Source organism: Mustela nigripes, chromosome 4 (genome assembly GCF_022355385.1).
Source record: "Mustela nigripes isolate SB6536 chromosome 4, MUSNIG.SB6536, whole genome shotgun sequence".
In the NCBI taxonomy this organism is placed as follows: domain Eukaryota; kingdom Metazoa; phylum Chordata; class Mammalia; order Carnivora; family Mustelidae; genus Mustela; species Mustela nigripes.
Window position 1 is genome coordinate 130,498,454 of NC_081560.1, and position 13,139 is coordinate 130,511,592.

At 37.1% G+C, this 13,139-nt stretch overlaps 1 protein-coding gene across 2 annotated transcripts in view; it reads left to right on the forward strand.

Annotated features, from left to right (window-relative positions):
• The window catches only part of REEP3 (receptor accessory protein 3), a 96,223-nt gene that overhangs the window by 1,309 nt on the left and 81,775 nt on the right, over nucleotides 1-13,139 (forward strand). The window lies entirely within an intron of this gene.

Consider the following 13,139-nt stretch of genomic DNA (forward strand, 5'->3'; position numbering starts at 1 on the left):
CTGTTAAACCTGATTTTCAGTAGCCCTCTACATTTATATTTGATTGCCTTAATGAAGTTTGTCCTGCCTCCCTACAGTTTCTAGATTTAAAGCTTCAGAGCTTCCTGCGTTCATGTGTACAGAACTAAAAATCGGGAAATAAAAACATACTACATATGTCTTCAGATTTTTTTTTAGCCTTTTTAAGCCTTATGAGTGTCATTTACATAATACAGGTATACCTTCCTTAACCTAGCAGGTGTATAATAGGTGTGTGTCTGCACCTAGATATTGTCTATCAAGTATGTTTCTGCACCTAGTAATTGAAGTAGCTGTACTATTTTTTTTTAACTTCTGGTTTCCTTTGGCCAATTTTTCTTTTTTTAACAGAAAATCATGAAGTACTTTGATGCAGTTTGCATTACTCAACTCAAATTTTTGTTTTTGATCATTGACTATGAATATGAAAGTCTTTTCTAGGTGCTACCTATAACACAAAAGTTAGTGTTAATGAAACTGACAGTTCAGATACACTCATACCAGTACAGATAACAATGTCAAGTCCTGTAAGAGTTACACCCACTGCTATAGGGGTTAGATGAAGAGGGAATTAAATCTGGTTGGAGAATCAAAAAAAAAAACAAAAAACAAGGGAGATTATATTTGAGATGGTCCTTAGAGGACCATCTGAATTTAGACAGCCGAAGATGAAAGAGTAAAGGATTCCAGATAAAGAGATCATTGTGAGCCAAAACAGAGGAGGGTAAGCCCAGATAAGTTACAGGGAACTTGAGGGACTGGAGAGGGAGGGAGCAGGAAAGGTAGAATTGGGCCTGTTTTCAAGGAATTTAAGGAAAAAGTGATAAATTGTGTTAGGCAGTGTTGGCTTTGCCTTGGAAGATTCTCTCCCTTGCTGAGTGAGATGGTTGTAAATGAGGAAACACTGAAGACAACTGGAGAGAGGAGATTAAAGCCTACAGTGCTAGAATCTATGGAATTTGAAGTGTGAGGCAAAAGAAAAAAGGGAGAAAAAATTATAGAATTGTATTTCATGAGCCATTGAACCATTAGTGGACTAGAAAACACAATTGTCAAGAATAATAAGCATCATTATCTTTTGCCCCTGTGCTCCTGGGTTTTTCAGTCTCTAAGCACTAAATGCTTTCTACTCCCTTTATTGTACCATAGGGACACAAAAGCCCAATCCCAGGATGGATGCACACTTGGAAACTTTTTTTCATGCCAGGAGATGGAATTTATTTACATTCTTTTTAACCCACTGGTACAGCCAGCTGAGTCCTGAGCCTGAAGAAAGATCAGACAGTTCTCTCAAAGTGGACCTTTGGTGGCATGCGCAGGGAACACAAGGAATTTCCATAACCAGAGCTGCCTGTGTGCATAACCACTTTCTCCCCAGACCTTGTAGTAGATATCGGAGGAAGAACACTGGCTTTGGAATCAGATCTGGATGCCACTTAATAGCTGCGTGCTGCTGGGAGATGTGCTAAACTCATTCGAGCTTCACTGCCTTCTTCTTAAAGTGGTTATAATATTAAACTGCTATTAAAACTGTTGTATTAAAACTACTGTAAGGTGATGTAAAACACCAGATGTGTTGCCTGACATTTATTCTGCACTTAAAAAATATAATAGATACAGATATTTCTTATGGGAGAGGGGAATAAGATAGTGTAGAAAGAAATATTATTGGACTGTCATCAGGAAACCTGGAATTTAGAACTAACTTTAGTTATAATAACCACCTGAATAACCTTGAGTCAGCCCCTCACTAATTAGGGTCCTCAGTTTCTTTCTCTGTAGAGGTAAAGGGATCTAGTAATCAGAACTTTCTTGTACAGGTCTAGCATTCTGTATTTTATGAAATAGTTTTATTTTGTTTTGTTTTTCCATTCTGTTTAAAGTCATTTTTAACTTTGCAGGCAAGATTGAAAAGTTAGTTAGCAATCATTAAGGGATAGTAGTCTGAGATTACCAAGTGATATTTTGTTCATTTGTGATTACCTATACCTTACCTTTTGAAACATGACTCTTACAGGATGAGAGAAATCCCACTTTTAGAACTTTCCTTACTTGGGTATGTATCATATGGTTAAGATCAGGATGAAAGACTGCCTGAATTCAGATATCAGCTATGCCATTTATTGGCTACAACCTACCCCATAGGATTAAATGTCTCCATATACATAATGTTTATAGTCCAGCATTGGACACATGGTAAATATTCAGTATTAGTAGTTGTTATCAGAACAAGGGAGAACATATTCCCCTATAGTCCTGACATACTGAATGTTTAACTTTTCAGTTTACATTTTTCTTTGTCTCATTGTAGGTGACATAGTTGTAATTAGAGTATAGTTTTAAAAAAGTTTTATATTATTCTTACTATATTGTAAGCATCTTCTGTGTTCTCTGAAATCATATATTATCTCTTCTGTAATCAGGCCAAAATTCATGATTTTCATAACCATTCATTTTTTAAACTTTCCTTTTAGATCATATTTAATATTTCATTATCATAACTAATGTTAATTATAATGTACAGTGAACATCATTTATGTATACTTTTTTCTTTAAGTATTTTCTTAGGCTGAATATCCAAGAGAAGTATTTGAGTCAAAGGCTATGAATATTTATATGACTATTGATATGAATTGCCAAATTGCTGTCCAAAAGGATGTTAAATATTTTACATTGCCACCAACAATGTCTGATTACTGTCTTTCTCATGGTATAGCCAGATTTGGGAATTTCAATTTTTTCATATTTTCTTAGTAAATATGACAGATCTAATTGTTTTCTTTTGAATTTTACTGTTAGCAAGCTTTAATATTTGTCCTGATATTTCTTGTATCTCCTGTTGTACAAATATTCTGTATGTACTTTACCCATTTATTTCTTGGATACTTGATAATTACTTGTCTGTCTGAGCTCCTTATTTAATTAACCTTAAATCACATTTGATTTAAATGTTTCTCCATCTACACTTTTCTTTAGATATTTTATTTTTTAGTTGTAAAGAGGATTTATAGTCTTAACCCAGTTCACCTTCTTCATTTTTTACGTTGTGATTTCTTTTTCTTCTAAATATAGAATAATAATTACTCTAGACATTTGGTAAGTACTACTTTCTCATTATAGAATTAGATTAATTTGGAGACCTTTTAAAGCAAAAACTCCTCAAAAGAACAATCAATATACACTTTCTCCACTTCCTCTCCTTTGAGCCACTCTCGAACCCAAAGCTGGGTAAAACCAGCTTTACCACCAACCACTCCACTGAATTGCCTATTCTCTAGGTCAAGAGGTGACCTCCATATGACCAAGTTGTCATCTAACTTATCAGGAGCTTTTGGTACAGTTGCTCACTGTGTCCTTGAAGTGCTTTCTTTACTTGTTTCCAAGAAACCTTGTTTTCGTACTCTTCCTAACTCACTGGCCCTCCCTACTCTGTCTCCCTTGCCACATTCCTCCACATGCCCTGACTTCTTAAAGTTGGCAGGTGCAGGAGTTCACTTCCTAGATTTTTTTTTCTCTTTTCTATGAGCACTCTCCTAATTCACATCTCCAACCCAGACCTCTGTGCTGAACTCATGGTCATACGTATTTTCAGGTGCCTACTTCAGTTGGAAACATCTGAAAGTCATCCCAAACTTAAGATACCCAAAACTGAGCTTCTGCATTTCCTTCCCAGTCTGGCTTCCCTGGCAGCCTACACCAGCTTAGTTAATGACAGCTTAGTCCTTCTAGTAGGTCAGGCCAAAAACCTTGGGATTATCCTTGATACTGGTTTTTCTCTCATTGACTGCATTGAGTCCTACAGCAAATCTTGTTGGCTCTACCTTCAAAATATACACAGGATCCCCCCTGTTTTCATCACCTTTACTTATGTTACTCTAGTCCAAGCCAGCATCATCTCTTAAAAGTATTATTCTAATAGCATCCTGCTTCTCCCCTTTGTGTGTTGAGATCATGTAGGATTAATGAAAAACATCTTGAGTAATTTTTAAATCCTTGTGGAAGTTTGAGGACAGTCACAATTTATAAGTGATATTTTTCTCCCTTGATAGGAGCTTTACATACTTTTTAAATGGTTATAAAATCTCAGTGATGGCTAAATTTATCATCTTTTAATTAGGTTAAAGTAGATTTTATTTTCTAGTTTTGATGAGATATATCATGTGAATAACTGAAGTGTTTAGAATTTGTGTCTAAGAATAGGATACTTACAGAAATTACACTTAAGCCATGAGAAATAACGTAAATAGGAGCAAGATTTTCAAGGAAATTTAGCACATTGAAAGCTTAAAAATATAATTTGTCATGAATGCCCTTTAAGAGATCATCTTTTCTGTCTTCCTTCGTTAAGACAGAAAACACATCCTAAACTATTGGGTCTTGTTTTCATTGCAGAGGCCTGAACTTCCAACAAGATTCCTTTATTAGCCTTCATCTCAGAAACAATTTGCTTTTGTTCATTTTTTGTGACCATGGGTATATTAACTATTTCTTCTTCCACTGCATTTTTGAACCCTTTAAGGATGGAGATTTTTATATTCTCCTCTTTGGGTATAGATTATAATGTTTAAATAAAGAGTATCTTATAATAATAATGGCATAAATGGGTAATTTAAATATCTTAAATAGGGACATCAGGGTAGCTCAGTAGTTAAGTGTCTGCTTAGATCATGATCCCAGGATCAGGGGATTGAGCTCGCATAAGGCTCCCTGCTCAGAGGGAAGCCTGCTTCTTCCTCTCCACTCCTCCTGCTTGTGCTCCCTCTCTCTCTGTGTCCCTCCCTATAAAATAAATAAATAAAATCTTTTAAAAATAAATGAATAAATGTCTTAAATATGTTACTGTTTTGTCAAGTGGAAAAAGACTACTGCTGAGTCTCTGTTAAGCAGAACATGAACTTTTTATGTCATCGATTATGCCTTTGCACTAAATTAGCCCTTTTGCGTATTTATAAAGTTAAATAAAAGGTTATAAGTAAAAGTTATTGTGTTACAAATGTCTTCATGTTTACAAAATGGTTAAGAGTTTATGCATACTTTTATCCCTATTACTGAAATAAAGTTATCAGCTTCAGTCATGTGAAATTTACAGCGGCTACTAAGACTGAAAATCAGGTGAAATAGTGTACTTGCTAAGAGACTGTGAACAGAGAAAACAGCAGTTGGGATGGAAATATTGAACACTAGCAAAAGATTTTAAGAACAGACTAGCTAATGTTAGAATATTATATGGCCATTCATAATGATATGCAAAGTATTTTTAATTTCATTTGAAGATCTTTTAAATATGGCTAAGTTTCTTAATCCGCACTTTTGACATTTTGGACTGGATAATCCTTTCTTGGGGATGCCTGTCCTGTTCACTGTAGGATGTTTAACAGCATCCCTGGCCTCTCCCTCCCTAGATGCCTTTGGTACCTCCCAGTTATGACAGCCAAAAAGGGCTCCAGATATTGCCATATGTTACTTAGTGGGCAGAATTGCCACTGGCTGAGAATTACTCTTAAATGAAAAGAGGAGAAAAATATGTATGGGAGGGAATGAACTAGAAGCTGTGCGACAGGCACCTGGGCAGCTGGCTCAGTTGGTTAAGCCTCTCTCTCAGGTCACTGGTCTCAGGATCCTGGGATGGAGCCCCAGGCCTCTTGGAGCTCCCTGCTCAGCGGGGAGTTGGCTTCCCCTCTCCCTTTGCCCCTCCCCTTGCTTGTCCTCTCTGTCTCTCTTTCTTTCTCTCTCAAATGAATAAAATAAGAATAAAATCTTTTTTAAAATGCGGTACCGGGGTGCCTAGATGGCTTTGTGGGTTAAGCCTCTGCCTTCAGCTCAGGTCATGATCTCAGGGTCCTAGGATTGAGCTCCACATCGGGCTCTCTGCTCAGCAGGGAGCCTGCTTCCCCCTCTCCTCTGCTTGTTGCTCTGCCTACAACAGAGGATCTCTCTGTTAAATAAATAAATAAAATCTTCAAGACAAAAAAAAAGTATGGTGCCACTAGACCCTTCTGGCTATTTAGATAGCTAAACATTAAGTTCCTCAGTCTAGCTACATTTTAAGTGTTCCATAGGTATTCGAGCTTAGTAACTACCTGTTAGCACAAAAGTAAAACATTTCCATCATTACAGAAAGTTCAACTGAAGTGATCCCTTGCAAGGCACATTCTGCTCAGCATTTCCATTTGAAAATGGTTTTGTTGGCTGCTCCAGTGTACTTTGTGGGAAAAAATTACAGGCTATAAAATGATATTTGGGAATTCATAAGCATCTCAGAATATCTCTTAAGAATTTTCTATATGAAATATTGTTGCTGATCTTAATTTTTTTGTATTTCAAAATTAATTTCTATTTCAGTATTTACAGAGAAGTTTGCAAAATTGATGAAAATTGCTTATACAGTGTACTTTGAAAATAATTTATATAATCATATATTCTGCTCATTAACTCATTCATATTCCCTACTTTCTAAATTTGTAAATAAAGTGTAGTTTATAGGTTAAAGTTTTCTTGGTCCAGTAAGTTGTACAGATATTAGGATTTGAAACCAGAGCCAAGGGTTACCAGAATATTTGCTCTTCTACCATTAACAGTTTCATCAGTTGTGCAAAAGCAGAGGTACTGAGGAAATCATAAAAGCAAAAGTCATAGGGAAAAAACTAAATGTAGTAGGTTTGTACTAACTAATAGTTCAAAACATAATTTCAGGAAGTATTCAAGTATATTATTGCTGAGAGCATTTATGTTTCCAAGCAATGGTAAGTCCATTTTAGGAAAGAATTATTCTCACCCATAAACAAAACCAAGCATTCTGCTGTGGAAAATTTCCTTAACCTTTTATCATGTCCCATTTTTGAGAAATGTATTAGGTTGCCGGGTTTGTTATAACAAAATACCAGAAACTGGGCGGCCTGACCAACAGAAACCTATTGTCTCACAGTTCTGGAAGCTAAAAGTCAAGGCGAGGGTATGGGTAGGTTCCTTGGTTCCTTTTGAGGGCAGTGAGGGAGAATCTGTTCCAAGACTCTCTCAGCTTCTGGTGGTTTGCTGGCAGTCTTTGTCATTCCATGACTGATAGATCATCACCCCATCTCTGCCTTCATTTTTGTGAAGGTCTCTGTGTCTAAATTTCTCCTTTTATTTTTTCAAACAAGCTGTGGCCAGTTTTATTAAAGAAAAATTCTGCGTGATTTACTTTCACCAGTCTGTCCTGGCATGCTTCTAATGATAGAATCACCTGGTTCCATGATAGCCAGCATGCATACTCTGTAGGATTTCCCACCTGCTGTGCCCAATTCAATATTATTGCCACTGTAGTTATGGACACCAGTTTGGGCCAACATGGCATAGTATTCTATTTCAGATTTCCTCAAGGCCAGGCAGTTGTTGGCGAGGATGACCAGCTTCACTTTGCCATGTCTGATCATTTTCAGAGTCTGGTTGTACCCCAGCACGAACTTTCCACTTTTCATAATGAGCTGGAGCTTAGAGTTGATCGATTCCAGCGGCATTTTTGTCTTCTTTGCGGCCACCATCTTCCTGCCTTAGGTACGAGTCGGCCCCAACCAAGAGCAGCCCCCCTAAATTTCTCCTTTTAATAAGGAACAGAAGTCTCTTTGGGTGAGGACCCGGACCCACCATGCTAATTACCTCATTTTAATGTGATTATCAAATCAGGTTACATTCTGAGGTAGTGGGGATTAGGACTCCTTCAGATCTTTTTTGAAGGAGCATGGTTCAGTTTATAACAATCTCTTTTACATATCCTGAGAAAAACTAAAATGCCAGGGAGGTTTTAAGGATTAGATTAGAAAAGGAGAAAAATTAATGTCTAACAAAAGAACTCTTAATTTAAGAGTTGTCACATGGTGGAGACAGTAGTGATTTTTCCCTTATTGTGAATATAAGGTTAGGGCAATAGGTGGATGTTATAGGAAAGACAGTTTTATTTTTGTATATAAGGGAAAGCTTTCTAATACCCAGAGTTGTTCACCATTGACTCTGACAGTCTCATGAGAGCAGTGTGTTCTCCATCACTAGGGGCAGGAAAGGGAGAGTAGAACCCTCGATGAAGATCTTGTTTATATTACTTGTATGTTTCCTATGGAGAGCCATAGATAAATTACTTTTCTGTGAGAAGCTGTGAACTGTTTTGTATTTAATAAAACTGCTTAGATATTTACAAAGAATAAACTGATGGTTGACCGAAGGAAGGGAGGTTGCGGGATGGGTAAAATCTATGAAGGGGAATGGGAGACAGGCTTCCGGTTATGGAGTGAATAAGTCATAGGAATAAAAGGCCCTGCTTGGAAAATACAGTCAATGGTATTGTAATAGGGTTGCATGGTGACAGATGGTGGCGACACTTGGGGTGAGCTTAGCATAAGCTACAGAGAAATTGAATCACCATCTTGTACACCTGAAACTAATGTAACATCGTGTGTCAACTATATTCAGACAATTCAATAAAATCTAAGGTTAAAGAAACTACTTGGTTATTTAAGTAAATGAATACATTACCCTTGTTATTACATCAGTATCTGTGATGATTAATAAGTGGCATTCTTTGGCATTAAAAAATAGCATGAATGTATACAGCACTGAATAAATTATATGCTAAAGATTCTGCTAATGTGATACTTTTACATCATCAAACTTCAATCACTGATCTTTAGGATTCCCAAAATTTAAAATACACTTTCACCATAACAGTAGAATGGATAAGCTGTCTTCTTTTCTGTGTTTAAAACTTCCAGAGGCCCGGGGCGCCTGGGTGGCTCAGTGGTTTAAGCCGCTGCCTTCGGCTCAGGTCATGATCTCAGGGTCCTGGGATTGAGTCCCGTATTGGGCTCTCTGCTCAGTGGGGAGCCTGCTTCCCTTCCTCTCTCTCTCTGCCTGCCTCTCTGCCTACTTGTGATCTCTCTCTCTCTCTCTCTCTCTCTGTCAAATAAATAAATAAGTCTTAAAAAAAAAAAAAAAACTTCCAGAGGCCCACAGAAACAGTAGGCAGTAGGCATTCCTGAGTGTGGATTTAAAGAAAGTGCAGGTATGAGAACAGAAGGGAACTTGTGATAGTTGTCTACTGGGGGTCATAATTGCCATGATCAGTTCTTTGCTCCTTTGTGCCTGTGGTTTTTGTTTTCTTTTGGGGACACCAACTAATCTCAGTATTGGTGAACAAACCTCCTAATTGTTGCTTGTTCAGTATTTGTTTATTTGGGTTTTTTAAAATCATTAATTTTCATCAACCTTAGTTTTTATTTCTGGTTTTCAGAAATATAAATCCTTTCAATTTTCACTTTATATACCTAAATTAATCTTGCAAATAGAAATGATGGTAGTTTTAAGGTGTTTAATAAATAGGGGAAAATACCCTTTAAAGATACAACCCTAGATCCATATAAAAGGGCCTTAGAAGGGTATAAATCTTAACCTGAAAACATTAAAGCATTAATGCCTTATAATAATAAAATATATATAATAAATAATAAAATTCTATGAGAAAAGTGGCCTGAAAGCTTTGTGTAAAAATATTCTGAAAGGATATCTGGTCTTTTCCTTGCCAAGTAAATGAAAGCAATACAAATTGGAGATAAACTCCCCCTGCCCCCATACACACAGAGTTTATGCTTTCTTGTCACGATTAAATACTTTTTAGGAATTTTTAAGTCCTAAATCTTGTATTATTTTAGGTGGTTAAAGATGCAACTACTGCTTTGTTTCAAGTGGTCTCCTAAGTTTAAGAAATGTAAAATGTAGGGGCGCCTGGGTTGCTCAGTGGGTTAAAGCCTCTGCCTTCCACTCATGATCCCAGCTTCCTGCTCTGCAGGGAGCCTGCCTCCCCCCTCTCTCTGCCTGCCTCTCTGCCTACTTGTGATCTCTGTGTGTGAAATAAATAAATAAAATATATTTTTAAAAAAAGAAAGAAAGAAAGTGTACCGTCTTCCAGTAAATCTATACTGCATTACCTTAAATTTTTGCTAGTGACAAGTTCTTGTAGTGCTTTAACTAAAATAGCTCACCTAAAACTAATTAGAAAAACGAAGTGGTAAGCCATTTTAACAGTAATAGTTACAATAAAAACAGACCTTGGTTACCTCAAATGACTAAGAAATATGAAGGAGGAAGGAAAGCACACAGCCCTGCTCCTTCCAGTGTTCAGTTCCACTCCCCAGTTCAAAGTACGTCTTCTCTATCTCTTGTCCTCCCCTTTATGTTTTTCCTCACCTTTTTTTCTAGTTCTTCTTTTTCCTTTCACTCTGGGGAAAGGCAAGGAGACCACGGTAAGGGCTTAGTCACGTGCAGAGATACAACAATTTAAAAGGTCATTTATCTATAGTTCCCAAACCAGCGGGGTGGGGGAGTGGGTGGTGAAACAGAGGCTATTTGAGATATAGAAGGCCAAAATAAAGGGGACAGAGGAGGGAGGACATGTGGACAGGGGTAAAAAAAGATGCAGAAAATGGGTTCAGATATGTCAGTAATGTCAGTAAATGTACACAGATTGCATTCTCCTGTTAAAAGAGTCTGGAACACTGGGGACTAAAGAAAGTTATAAGACATGAACGTTAAAAGAAGATCTAAATGGATAGCACATGTTGATGAATCAGTATTAACTAATGATTATCAGGTCTTCGCAACTAAATCTATAAATTCAGTGGGATTCCACCAGGATTTTTATTGTTTTTTGTTTTCATGGAACCTAATGACCTAAGGTTCACAGGAGAGAGTAAAACCCAGCAATCAGTAAGACAGTTGAAAAGAACAAGGAAAAAAGACTTGTCCTATTATATATCAAGACTGATTGTTATGTTGTAGGAATTAAGACCGTATAGAATTGGTGCAGTGATTGATGATAAACTTAAGGGAACATAATCACTGGAACATAATCACTGAATCCAGAAACTAATCCAGCATGTGTGGAAATCTAATGTGACAGAGTAGTACTCAAAATTGGTGGGAAAGGATGGGTAACTTAATAGTGTTGTGACAACTTGGTTATCTCTCAGAAAAAAGAATGAAATTACATCCTTTTTTCACAGCAAACTCAAAAATAAATTATAAGTGGACCACCTGCCTATATGTAAAAACTAAATATTTAAACTTTTAGAAGAAAATATAGGAGAATGTCATTACAGTTATGATTTGGTAGAGAAGAACTTTCCACACCCTGCAACAAACTGTAAATGATTGATTAACATACATCTGACGCTCCTGCATCAGGCATTATTCTAAACACTTTCACACAATTTCATTTATATCTCACAATGACCCCTTTTTGCCATTGAGAAGCCCAAGGCTTTAGAGAAATGAAATAACTTACTAAGTGACAGAGCTAAGTGGCTCTAGACCCAGACCTGAACCAGTATGCCACACCACCAAACTGTGTGACAGGATTTGCATGCAGTAATTTCAGTGAGTTTTGTCAAATGTGTATACACATGTCTCACCAACCTTATCAAGATCAAGATTCACTTTACATTCTCAACAGTGGTAGCTGAGTGTGTATTTCTACCACCTATGCCATCCCTGACAATTTTATCTTTGCTAATCTCTGAGAAAAAAATACCCAATTATTTTAAATATCTGTTTTTAGGATATGTGTTTTAAAACTCTATTTGGAAACCCATATTGCTGTTTTCTCAATTCCTCAGTAGTTGGGGGCTGGACAGGAAGGTATAATGGAAGCCAGCACTAGAATTGTGGCCCAGTGAGGGTGAAGAATGCAGACAGTTTTGTAACATAAATGACAAAGTATAATAGAAGATGTAAAGAATTCCTTAAAATCAATAAGAAAATTAACAATCTAAAAAAAAAAAAATGGGACGAAAGTAAAAGGCATCTCCTTGAAGATGAAACCAATGGCAACTAGACATATAAAAAGAATCACAAAACTCATTAGTTTTCAAGAAAATGTAAATTAAGACCACATTGAAATTCCATTTCACACATTCTACATTGCAAAAAATTAAGAAGTCTGAAAATGCCAAGTGTTGGCAAGGATGGGCAGAACAACATTTTTTGGGAATGGCAAGAGAGGAAGATGTAATAGCTCTGGAAACTTAACAGTGTTCATCATTCACATACCTTGCAACCCAGCATTTCTACTCCCTGGTAGACCTTGATACCTGCAGCAGGAGAAGTTTACAAGGATATTCATAGGAAAGTTCTTGAAGCGAGAATCTACCAAGAAAGCTAGTTTACATGGAGAGGAAACTGGGTAAATGATTGTTGGTATATTCACATAATGGAATATTACACAGCAGTAAAGCTGAATGAGATACCACTTACAAGTATCAACATGCATGTCTGTTAGGGAAATTATAGTGAGTTTTGGTTTTTGTTTTGTTTTTAAGAAAAGCCAGATGGGATTACATATAGTAGGTTACCATTTTAAAGACCCCAACAAAGGTAAGACTGAACACTATATGAGATATATAGATTAATAGCAATCTATTCGTCCAAAAAGAAAAGAAAATGATAAATGCAAATTTTAGGATCAGGGTCACCTCTAAGGAAATACCCTAGCAAAGGAAAAAGCTCAGAAGCAACGGTAATAGTGGTATTCTATCTTGATTTTGGATGATTGGTTCACTTCGTTGTGCTTCGTGGCTTAGAAGTGTGTGTCGTATTTTCTTCATATCATCTGTTACATCCTCGGATGGGAGACCCAGGTTGGGCTCTCTGCTTAGTGGAGAGTCTGCTTGAGGATTCTGTCTCTCCCTCGGCCTGTCCCTCCACCTGCACTCTCTCTAAAATAAATAAATAAAGCTTTTAAAAAAGAAGAAGAAGAAGAAGATGTGCTTGACACAGTAAGACAGGACAAAGATACAGTATTTAAAGGGACAAGCTTAGACAACAGGGAGCAGATACCATCAGAAAGGAGATGCTGCCCCTGTCCCAGCCCATATGCTTCTTGCTGGTGTAGAGGCCAGTTTTAGTGCTTAGCCAGGCCCCAGATGGAGGGAGGGAAGGGGCTGCACCTGTCGTGAAGAGTTTGTGAACAGAAGGCCAGAACCCCTATGAGATCACCAGGCAGGCTGTCTCTAGTCCCTTCTTTTTCTCAAAGCTGGTATGAGTCCAATGAAGAACGTCCAATTTCTTACATATCCAAAGGATTTTTGAGGTTCTAGAAG